Below are 13,239 nucleotides of genomic sequence, written 5' to 3'. Positions count from 1 at the left end.
CTTGCAATCAGAGAGGGCTCTCTCTTAATGTTTTAGCTTTGTTGATGATGATTTTAGGCTAGTTATTGATTTCAAGGGTTTTTGTTTAAGTTTTGGTGGGAAGGATAATGTTTCCAAGTAGAGAGGTAGGTATAATATGATAGTTTCAAACCATTGGGCATGGAGTCAAGCAGTAGGACTGTTGGTGCGTTTTCTTAGTGGCAAGAGGAAAATGGAGCAAGATAGCTACATATGAAACAACTTTCAAGCTAAATGGAGATCGATTGAAGGCTAAGGAATGAGAGGAAATTAAGAATCTCTCTTTCAGCTTAACAGAGGGAAGGTGAATGAGCTCTATCTAGGAGAAGTAAAGAATACCTAGATAACTGTCAAACATGGGTGAATTAGGGGAAATATGAGCCAAAGGGAATTCATATTCATTACCAATTCAGAGAAAAACATAAAGAAATAGCAGAAATTGAGCATAGAGTACAGTTAAACAAAGTCTAAGCTATTCATTCTTTCTTGCTATTTTAGATGGTGACATATGTATGATATAAGCATAAATCAATGGAAAACAGAGGTAGAAAACACTTATTGAGTCATGTTGCAGCACAAGAATTCCACATTCACTCTTCAACCATTAAATAAACAGTAAACAGTCCATCCTCCAAGCTTTTCAGCAGTCTTTGATTAAGGAAAACATCAAGTATACAGAGTGAGTCTCTAGTGGAGCGAATCAACCAACCAACCCCCTAAACAGTAAATTAGGGTGGTTTTTATAGGCAAAATATCTACAATAATCAGATCTGAGACATATCTGATGCAATAAGTGTCTTGAACCTAACATATGCTTGAAATAAATGCCAAAATATCTATCTAATGCTGCACTGGGGGCAGCTGCCTCAAAAAATGAGTAACTATGATGTCCTTAGAGCCCTATGCTGGCATTTGGCCATAATTGTGCTTTGATTTCTGTAGCACCGCCCTTAGGTGGCCTTGTGCATTAACTTTAATCTGGTGAGCTTTGATGGCCCAACACTGCTTTATTGACTTTGATGGGGGCCTCTTAATGTTTGCCTGCTTTGGAAATACGAATTTCCACCAAAAATACTGACTGATAGTCTTTGCTGCTTCCTCTGACACACTTTCATTGAACCTAGGCTCCTTGTTGTCATCTGAATGCTTTAAACTGTCCCATCGACATTTTATGGCTGCTGTCCGGCCCTTTTTTGCCTTAAGAATTGTTTTCGCCCCTTTTTTGAATCTTACGTGAAGAAATTCCTGTCAATTTGTCAATTTCGGGCCTGCTGGTAGCCGAGCCATGAGAGGGCTTCCATTTTGGCCTATTTTTCTTAGCGATGCATGCATCAAAAACTGCCTCGGTTTTTCATTCTCGGCATCCTTCGCTTCAAATTTCGCGCTTCGCCCCCTTTTCTGTGATGACGTCAGCATGGGTCCCAATACGGTGGTGACATGGCAGGGTGACGTCAGCAGGGTGATGACATGGCAGTATAGTGGCAGCGACATGGCAGTGACGTGGCAAGCGGCTAACGTAGGTTGATGACGTGATGAAGACATGGCGCTAACGTCATTCGGCGGAGGCGGTATTCGGTTTTCTCCCGCACCGCTTTTCCGCGTAGGTGGTATTGGGGGAGGGGCCTCTGAACACACTGGGAGGCTGACATGTGGCAGGGGTATGGCAGGGAAACCGCCCATCCCCCGGACGTTAACCTCCGACGGATCAGTATATGAAAACACCCACCCACTATTGATCTGGGGTGCTGGCCATCAGACGGCTGGCGGGGTAGGTGAGGTAGCGGGAGGTTAGGGACGGGACCCGCCCATTTTATTTAAACAAAAATGTGTGACAGGGGTTGAATACCTTAGGTTAATGTGGAGTTTGGGGGTTTTATGTGCGCGAAAGGTACGATAGTGAGGTTTTAAGGGTAAAGGGGTGGATATAGGTTATTGGCCTAACCAGAGGTTTAGACCAATCCCAGAGTTATGACACGGATGGGTTCATAATAGTCCCAGGTGGACTATTATTTCCCATAACTGTATGTACATAGCTATAGTGCTATAGGGTGGGATATCTAATATTTTTGGGATTTTATATAGTTTTTTGTATAATATGGGATAAGGAAATGATCTAGGGAGCTAGATAGTAGAGTTAAGAGTTAATATGAATTTGTGAGGTGAAGTGTAGTGGAGAAGCTAAGTTTGTGAGCTGAAACTTAGACATAGGAAGTGAATGGAATGTAGAAGAGTGATTTTTACACAAGAAATGTGGCTTCTTTTCATTGAAGAAAGTCAAAGCTTGACTTAGTATTTCACAAAAATGAAGTGATAACAGGGTTGGTTGGGCAGATCCCAAGGTCCTCAAGGGGATGTTAGTGAGTTATTGGGAGATTTAGAAGAAAGTGGAATTAGACATGCCTCGCTTGAGCTCCTCCAAATGGAAATTTCCTTATACTTGTGATCTAAATAGTTATAACGCTAAAAAACATGAAATGGATCACATAGCTTGATTCTGAAACCACAAAACTACTTACCCAGCCTACTTACCTAGCATTTTTTCTTCTTTTTGCATGGGTGCACTTGGACTTGCAGACCCTGATTATCCTTTTTTATTTTGACTGCCCTCCTATCTAAACGCAACCTTATATCATCCAGGGGCTCAGATTAAGCTGTTGAGCACCCTTATATCTCTACCTATCTACAAATCTGCCAAGATTAAGCTGTTTGGACAGATATTCATTCTCTATATTCTACAACAAGAAATTGAAACCTAGGGAAGCCAAGATTAAGCTGTTTGGACTTCCCTTAACTGAAAAACTCATCAAAATGAATTAACTCATCAAAATTTGGAATACAGCAGTGGCATTTAGACTGGCACACTTTCATGGCCTCTTCTTTGGCCTCTTTCTAGAAATATGGAGCCTTGCAGCATGAAAAGATGACATATTTGGCACTTTCAACTGTTAATCATGAAATATGAACACCTATTGCGATAGGAGGCTAACAACCATCATCTTCTACTTGAGATATTTCCAATGATATAAAATTCAACAAATTTTGGGCTAAGATATTTCCAATGATATAAAATTCAACAAATGTTGGGTTATGCGCACAAGTTTATGGTCCTCAAAATGTTTATTCTTCTTAACACCATATCAACATCTATGCTATTGACATATGGTTAATATGTGATCATACGTTTCCCACATGTCTACACTATACAATGGCATGTAACTAACACATGAAAACCTCTTCCCGTGTGTTACCACCACATAGGGCCAAATCCTTTACCAAACATGTAAACCTTTTTGGCTTACATCCCATTTAAAAAACCTCAAAAGTCCCTTTTTAAATGAAGTCCATATTTCAAAGTTTTTGGATCGAGAATATTTTAGCAAGAAATATAGCATCGAAAAATCGAATGTGGACATGCACATCGAAATAAATAAAAAATTAGGACAATGAAATTAAACCTAAATAAGAAATTAAAATATAACCTCGAAATTGAAATGGAACATCAAAATAGAGTATTAGGGATTGAACATGGGCCTACACATCAAAATAGAACAAATCAACACACTAAAATTAAACCTAAAGTTGCATGTAGTCATGCACATTGAAATAGCGCAAATATGTTCATTCAAATTAAACCTCAACTTGGAATCAAATTAACACACTGAAATTGAACCTGAATGTGGCCCTACACATAGAAGTAGAGGATTGACATAATGAAATTGAACGTGGGTTACATAATAAACTTGAACCTGAGATTGAGTAATGAAATTGAATCTAAAATTGAACATCGACCTGCATAATGAAATTGAACCTAGTCTGCAAAATGAAAAATGATACTTTTATCATGAAATAGGGAAAATACAAGTGAACAAATCAAAACCAGGGGAATCAAAATGATTAATCTAGGTATCCAAAAAAATTAGCGAATTTGATATGCATGGATGGAATGTTGTGGGAATTCGAAACACAATTAACACCAAGGCCAAGAGTAGAATGTGACACTTGGTCATGAAGTATGGAACTCACACATAACCTTTTATTTTCAATTTAAAAAATAAAAAACAATTAATCTCAACTATTTATTTTGCAAATTATAATGAATATTCACTTTTCTAATCACCCATATAATACTCAATAAATAAACATCTTAATTTTGAATCCTCTATATTCAAATATGGAATGATTCTTTGTTGAATTATTTTATTTTTATTTTTAATTTTAATTTTATATACATATTTAGCATGATTAATTGAAAAAATTGTTTTTATTAAAAATTTGAGGAACTCAATCTTTACAGATTAAACAATTTAAATTAATTTGACACTTGGTCATGAAATATGTAACTAACACCGCATAACATTTTATTTTCAATTAAAAAACAAAAAAACTTAATCTAAACTATTTATTTTGAAAATTATAAAGAATATTCACTTTTCCAATCACCCATCTAATAATTAATAAATGAAAATCTTAAATCTTTTATGTTCAAATATGTATGCATAGTGTGATTAATAGACGAAATCGTTTTTTGGCTACAATCTAGAAATACAATTTTTTAGTAAGATTGTGATTTATTATTGTTTAAAATATAATTTTGAATGCATAAATGGATTCAACACCCTAAAAAACCTCAAGGCACTTGATTTTTGCACATTAAATCACTTAAACTAATCATTTTTAAAAATATTTACCATATTTTAGATAAACTTAACTAGAAAAAAGAGTGTTTGGAAAAGCAAATATTTTTATTAGGAAAGTCCACAGAATATTTGTACCCACAGAATCCACCTGAAGGGATCACTTCCTACCCTCTCATCCGAATATTTTAACTAGGAAATTCCACCGAATATTTGTACTAGGAAAGTCCACAGAATATTTGAACCAATAAAATCCACCTAAAGGGATCACTTCCTACCCTCTCAACTGAATATTATTACTAGCAAAGTCCACAAAATATTTGTACCAAGAACATCCACCTGAAAGGATCACTTCCTACCTTCGCAACCACGGAACCTGACCCCAAAGGTCAGAATATTCATACCAAGAAAATCCACCTGAAGGGATCACTTCCTACCCTCTCAACCACAGAACCCCAAACGTGTCGAGATAATTGAACCAGTAACCTCTTGATAGCAAAGCTTCTTTAACAATAGAGACTCATCCAATTGAGTTAAGCCTCGAGGAATTTTGAAGTTAGAACACTTGTATATACATATATATGATATACAATATTATAAATTAAAATAAACTAACTTTTCTATATAAATTATACGATTGGTAAATACTCATAAGCCTCAACTTGGATTCTTTTCAACTGAATTTTAAAATTATTAATTCAACAATAATTATTTGATTTTCATATTAAATTAGATGTTGAATATAATTATTATTTAGGATTTTCAAATTAAATCCTTTGCATTTCATTTCTTTACAAAATAATAATAATAATAATAATAAAAATAATAATAATAATAATAATAATAATAATAAATAAATAAATAAATAATGTAAATAATTATTTAAGATTTTTATATTAATTATTTTCAATTGGATTCATAATTCACTAATTATTTAGCCATAATTATAATTATCTAAGAGGTTAATTCTTAAACGACAAATGAATTCGTAACACGCAGGTTAAGTCACACCCATGAGCTAACTTTGTGAAATGGTAAGGCGAGGGGATGGAGGTGGAAGATTTTGGAATGGAAAAATGGTTTACAATTGGTACAATTTAGTTATTTATATCCAACACCCTTATTAGATGTAAATTTTAAAGGTTTTATTAGATGTACATGTTAAGGAAAAAAATTGTATTTGATATCATGTTTAGGAAAACTTACTCACAAAAATATTATGTGCATCTTGAGTAAGATTGGAAAATTAAATTTATGTGTATAATTATACTACAATTGTAACAACTTCATATTAAAATTTCATATAATAAAGTTAATACAGGAAAAATTCACCAAGGTCATGGGATACGTATTCCAAGCTGAATGTTGGGAAAAACATTCTAGTGAGTGTCATTTTAGTTTATTATGGCTAAAGAAATTGGCAAAGACATTGGAAAAGGAAAACATACATTAATTGACAATTTATTTATGAAAATAAAGGAAAATAGGAAAAAATAGAGATGAAAGGTCAAAGATTTGCATGAGAGGAAAATTGAAGGAAAAATAGAGGAAAATGAACAAAATAGAGGCCTCAATAACAAAAAGGCTTATGATGATCAATTCATATCTTTTTGTGAGTTTGAATTTAGAATTGGTTTTAGAGAGAGAAGAGCAGCAAGAGGAAAGAGAAAAAAAGAAAGCAAAGGAAGGCAAAGGAAGGACAAAGAAATCAAGGGACAAGCAAGGAGAAGGTTGGATCAAGCAGCTTCAGAAGGAATACTTGCAGGTAACAGGTTGCATGTGTGACTCTGTAGCTAGTTTATGGATGCATGGTACATGCATTTGTGTATTTGATTCTCTTGTTTTCATTGTCATGGGTTTTGTCGAGTGTGACAATGGTTTCAACCTTCCCTTTCCATTTTTGGATAGCCATGGTGGGGTGGGGTTCTTTTATTAGTTGAGCTTTGGATTGCCATATGGTTTTGGAGCCGGGTGAGGTGGTCAGAGGAAAATTCCGAAGGGTTTCATGTGGAGGTGGTTTAATCTCTGGGAAGCCCTCAACATGTGGGTGGAGACAAGAAAATTCCTCAAGGTAGTAGTCGAGAAATTATGAGGCATCCAAGCTAGTTTTGGGATTAATGATCTCTTTATCCGTCTTGGTGGGATCATGGTAGCCTGAGGGTGGAGGTGGTTTAATCTTCAAGAAGCCCTGGTTATTTATGTATTGGTTTTCTTATGTGATCTTTTGACCATTTTTGGTGAGATCACGAGAGCATGAGTGTGGAGATGGTTTAATCTCTTAGAAGCCCTGGTTGCTTATGTCTTGAGACCCACATTCATGCTTGGAATATTGCACGGGGGTGATTGGTTAAAACAAAAATTTAGTTAAGCCCAATATATGGTCGGGTGGTATGTGTAAGTCCCTCACTTGGTTGGATTTTTCTTATGTTAATAAGAGCTCTTTTCTTATTATATTTTAGGAGTCTTTGTGCTTGTTATTATATGCCTCTGATGGTTTTTCTATCATGGATATTATTCTGGTTATACACTGGTTATAAGCATGGTTCCATAATAGGTTTTAGTTATCGCTCTTGACATGTTTTGATTAGTTGATGAATGGTTATTGCATGTATAAGATAATAGCTTTTATTGCAGCTAGTATGAGGGGTAATTAGACCTTCTTGATGATTCTCAGATAAGTATCAGCCCCCTATGTTCAAATATGAATTCATGACCTGTAGATTACATGTTCTCAATATGTTTGACGAAATAATTGTCATGCTTAGGCTTGGTTAAATTAAGTCCTTGAACAATTTTTGTATTAATGGATTTTTCCTAATGTTCTTTATCATTCTGGAAAGTCTCATCGAGTTTTGGGTAGTGATTTGGAAGCTGACCTGAAATTTAGGCTTAGAATCCAGCACTGCACCCTCTGAGCTAAAGAGTATGGGTCACAACCACACCCAGGTAGGCTTGTGCATGTGGTTAGAGGTGCTCAATCACATGGAGGCCTTTTCATGCATGCGGTTAGGAGCCCAAGTCACTAGAAAAGCATTCAAGTTCAGTATTTTGGTAGTAGGAGTGGTTGTTTAGCTCCTCGATGTCCTGTAGATCATGAGAAAGTTCAATAAAGTTTCATTTTGTTGACTCCACTTCCTCAACTATACATAGGAGGTTGGTTCATGTCACAGTAGCCCTCAGCTCATGTTTACCCTAGTAGGTCAATGAAAGTGGGTAAATATGGGAGGGGTAGTTAAATATTGGTATCATAGCAGGTTCTATTCTCTTTGGGTGATATCTGATACCACAAATTGGTACCAAAGCTCCCAGTTTAAATACTTGGACTGGATGGGAGGAATGTGGTCTTTATGCATGAGGTCATTGTATGAATTTGGTGTTATCATGCATGATGTTGGTATATTGATATGATTATGTATATACATGTATTGTACTAATCTGGATGGATTTTACAGACAAGATAGCCTCCCCTAAACTTCACTGAGGTGTGTTGATTATGTTTATAATTGGTTTATCTAACATGGTATATTTGTAGGAATAATAATATCAAATATGACTAGAAAAATGGTGGATTACAATTTAAGAGACTCTCTTTATAGATCATATGAGAAGCCAAGACATGGGTACTGTCCTGACATAGCAGACACCTTGATAAGTTTAAAAGAAGAAATCATAAGTTACAAAGAAGATAATGAAAAAATCAGTCAGTCACAAGAAAGACTTGCCAGGGCATAGGAGAAACAAGCATAGGCCATTGCAATTATCCTTAAGAGTTTTCAAACTTCCATAAACATTGACATCCATGGATTGGTTACAAACAGGAGGACGGGACTAATGGGGCATATGGTATCAGGTCTCATGGTGGGAACAGATCAGATAGGGATGACACAGTCAAAGATGGCAGGTTCTTGGATGCACCTTATAGGAGAGGCAATGGCTATGGGTTCTATTATTGTTCTAGCTCATAAAGGTATCATGTTCATCATTGTTGTCATCATTACAAGAGGAGTGACAGGGGATATTTGTTAAATGAGTTCAAGAAATCCAAGCCACCTACATTCGATGGAGAGTTGAAGAAGTTGGAAGATGTAGAGGCATGGTTGCTTGGAATGAAGAAATTATTTGAGCTGCATGACTATACAAAGAACATGAAGACCAAGATAGCTATTTTTAGCCTCAAAAGGGAAAGAAAACATCTGGTCGGAAGATGTGAAGCATGTTAGAGACATCAGGATAGAGGAGTTGAGTTAGCATGAATTCAAGAGACTCTTATGGAAGAAATACTTGACAGAAAGGTACTATGAAAGAAATGCCAAGGAGTTCTATGAGTTGAATATGGGATCTATGAGAGATTAGGAGTACATGACTAAGTTCCTAGAGTTTTTGAGGTATGTATCATATCTTAAAGATGAGAAGACAAAAGTTCAAAGATTTATCAGTTGACTATCATTAGCATTTAAGGATCGGATTGAGTATGATGAGTCTTGGTCACTGGAAGAAGTCATTGGGAAGTTGAAGCACTTTTATGAGTAATCAAAGCGTAACACTGAGCCTAAGAAGGTTTGGAAATGGAATGACAAGACTAAAGTAAAGTGTCGACTAAAGCGAGAGAGAACTCAGGATGTAGGTGAGAAGAAAAATGTTGCTCCTTACAGGAGGTTTAATGGAGTTGAGGGGGGACATGAGTCTCAACCTAGAGAGCAATAAAATAGAGGTAGTGCGCCTTTGTGGTGTTGGATATGTGGCAATGATCATCATAATAAAAATTCTCCATTGTATCAGGGTGGTAGGCCTCAAATCTACAATTCTCAGGAGGCGCAGATAGTTGGGGATGTTGGACAGAGCATTCCTCAGATCTATGCAGCAATTGATAACAAGCATGAAGGTCACCAAGCATTCATCATTGAGATGGAAGGTAAGCTATGTGATTGAGTTGTTTCTATTTTTATTAACCCTAGATATAATTATAGTTATGTTAATCCTAACCTAGTGGATAAATGTGGTTTGAGAAAAGAAGTGCATACAAAGTCTTGGTTGGTTCAGTTGGCTATAGGTACTAAGAAAAGAGAGCATCATTGGGTAAGAGATAGTGCATTTTAGTTTAATGGTATACCTACATTATCACATTTGAATGTGATTTCACTAGGATCATACAATATGCTTTCAGGTATGGATTGGTTGTGCCTTCATAGTATCAAGGTAGCTTGTTATGAGAAGGTTATTAAGTGCTTAGATGATAATGGAGACAAGAGGATATTGCAGGGTAAGAAAAATACTGTGAGTTAGAATGGTTACAGTTATGCAAGAGAAGCGTGATTTTATGAAAGGGTGTGTATTGTTTGTAGTGTATGTTTCCAGTGATAAAGGAAAGGATGTTAAGGATGTGGAAGTCTTGAATAGGTATTTGGTTTTGTAGCAATTTTATGATGTATTTCCAGTAGATATTTCAGAGGTTCCACCTCATAGGGAAGTGGACTTTTCTATTGATTTGGTACTAGGAGCAGCACTGACATCAAAGGAACCTTATAGTATGAGCACTCCTAAGCTAGTGGAATTGAAGTTGTAGGTGAAAGAAATGCTTGACAAAGGATACATTAGGCCAAGTGTGTTGCCTTGGGGTGCACCAATGTTGTTTTTGAAGAATAAGGATGGTAATCATAGATTATGTATTGCTAATAGGAATTTGAACAAGGTGACGATCAAGAACAGGTAACCTTTGCCGCAGATTGAAGACTTGTTCAATAAATTGAAAGGAGTGGCGGTGTTCTCAAATATTGATTTGAGATCAAGATATCATCAGGTACGCATCAAAGAAGAGGAAATCTAGAAAACTTATTTCTGGACCAGATATGGGAATTATGAGTTTTTCATTATTCCTTTTGGTTTGAGTAATGATCTAGCTACTTTCATGTGTTTGATGGATACTCTATTGTATCCTTATCTGGGCAAGTTTGTGATAGTATTCATTGATGATATATTGATATATACTAAGAATGAGGAAAAGCATTCAGAACACTTATCAGTGGTATTACAATTTCTTAGAGAGCGGCAATTGTATGCCAACATTAGTAAATGTAGTTTCTTCTAGATATAAGTACATTACTTGGGAATTGTTGTTTCCAAGGAATGCATAGTAGTGGATACAGAAATGATTAGAGCTATCATGGAATGGGGAGCTCGTAGGAATGTGGATAAGGTTATATCATTCATGGGGTTGGCAAGTTATTATAGGAGTTTCATCAAGAAATTCTCATGGATAATCTATCTTATTACATCATTGCAGAGGAAAGGAAGGAAATTTGAATGGACATATGAATGTGCAACTAGTTTTGATTAGTTGAAGAGGTTGCTTACAAATGCTCTAGTTCTAAATATTGTAGATCTAGATAAAGAGTTTGTGTTGTGTATAGATTCTTAAAAAAGAGGACATTTTGGATTCCTAATGTAGTAGGGATAGGTGGTATGTTATGAGTCAAGGAAATTGAATGAGAACGAGAAGATTTATATGATTCATGATCTTTAATCCACAGTGATCATTCATGCATTAAATATGTGGAGGCACTATCTTCTTGGCAAGAGGATTGTGTTGATGAGTGGTCACAGTGGGTTAAGATATTTATTTGACCAACCTAATATAAATTCCAAGAAAGCTAGATGGTTCACTGCTCTCAGTGAGTTTGACTTCGAGATCAGGTACATTAAGGGTAAAGAGAACAAGGTTGTAGATGTTCTTAGTAGAAGAGTGAAAATAAGTCACATAGCATCAATGAGTTCATATGGGACAGATTTACAAGATTAGATCTTACAAGAAGGATAGTAGGATGATAGGTACCAACAACTTAAGCACATGTTACATCAACAGGTTATAGGTGAACATGATGTGGATTATGATCTCATGGTATATGGTTTGGTTATATTTAGAGATCAGATCTATGTTCCAAACAGTAGTGGGCTCAAGAAGCTTATCTTGATGGAATTTCATGTTAATTTGTATTCAGGTCATCCAGGATATCAGAATACATTAACAGTTGTGAAGAATTTCTACTATTGGTTGAATCTGAAGAAAGAGGTAGCCGATTTTGTCACAAGGTGTTTGGATTTTCAACATGTAAAAGTAGAATGTAAGAGTCCATGTGGCTTATTGCAACTGATTCCAATTCTGGAATATAAATGGGAGGTCATTCCCATGGACTTAATTATAGGTGTGTCGAGGAAATCCAGATAGCATAACTTTATTATGGTTATGGTTGATAGGTTGATTAAGGTAGCTCACTTCATTCTAGTGAAGTATATGCATTTAGCCAGTGAGGTAGTTCAGGTCTTCATCTGGGAGATAGTGAGGTTGCATGGTATTCCTAGGAAGATTATGTCAGACAGAGATGCCAAGTTCACTTCCAGGTTTTGGAAGGCATTCTTTGCATGTTCAGGTACTGATTTTGCCTTTAGTACATCTTATCATCTGCAAACAAATGGATAGAGAGAGATGTTGGAAAATTGGCATTGTCTGGATGTCTAGTGCTTGTGAGTGTCTTGGCATTGATGTCAACCAAATTAGCATGGTGATCCTACGGTAGTTGTAGGTTTCTGGTAGATATTCACCATAGTAGTAGGATTATTGAAAAGCCATAAAATGATGGCTATAGTGATCGGTACTCCATAATCAAGAGGAACCTTATGGTAGTTGCAAGCTTCTGGTAGAGAATCACCACAGTAGAAGGCTTATTGGAAAAGCCATAAAATGATTACTATGGTGAATCGTGGGTCCATGTTATTCACATCATCTTTTAGGTTTGGATCCATATTTCAGGTTACAAATGGGCTCAAATATTGCATCATACCATCTCCAACACAATTTTCCATGAATAAGTTTTCCAACAATATATGGAAATCTCGAAATGGAGATTGGAATCAAAATTTCTTGATTGCCGAAGTAAGGAGCTTGAAGTCCTTAATAGGATACAAAATATTGGAATTTCAAAGCATCAGAGCAGGCTATATTGGAGGTTGGAGTACATTAGAACCTTGGAGCAGGAAACTGATTAGAATCTCAAAGCAAAGGTCTAATCGGAACCTCAGAGAAGGGTATATTAGAGGATGAGGCCATAAGAATATCAAAACCTCAGAGAAGGCTATATCAGAGGATGAGGCCATCAGAATATCAGAACCTTGGAGTAGGCTATATTATAGGATGAGGCCATCAGAATATCAAAACCACGTAAGTCCTTATAGCTTGTAATTTCTTGGAAGCACCGAGGTTTGCAAAGGAAAATAAATACAAAGGAATTCGGTGCAGAACCAGGGACCAAGGAGGCCCTTTCTCTCTCCTTAGATAGGACACATTGCAACAGGTGATTGGTTGTTAAGAGATGAAGTGGAAAATGACATCATCATGATGTGGGAGTATGGCGGACACATTGCATCTTGTTTTGGCATTTTCGGTGGCCTAATGGGAAAAATTAAGGTGACACGTGTCACCACTCAGGAGGCGCCCTGTGGAGAGATGAAGAAAGCATGATGTCATATTTGAGGTTAGTATATTAGAGTTGAGGACCTTGTTACTCCTACTCAAATGGAATTTGAAACAAGTTAC

Source organism: Pinus tabuliformis, chromosome 7 (genome assembly GCF_031772625.1).
Source record: "Pinus tabuliformis cultivar Carrire ecotype Pingquan chromosome 7, CPIR1, whole genome shotgun sequence".
Taxonomy (NCBI): Eukaryota; Viridiplantae; Streptophyta; class Pinopsida; order Pinales; family Pinaceae; genus Pinus; species Pinus tabuliformis.
This window is presented reverse-complemented; position numbering follows the sequence as displayed.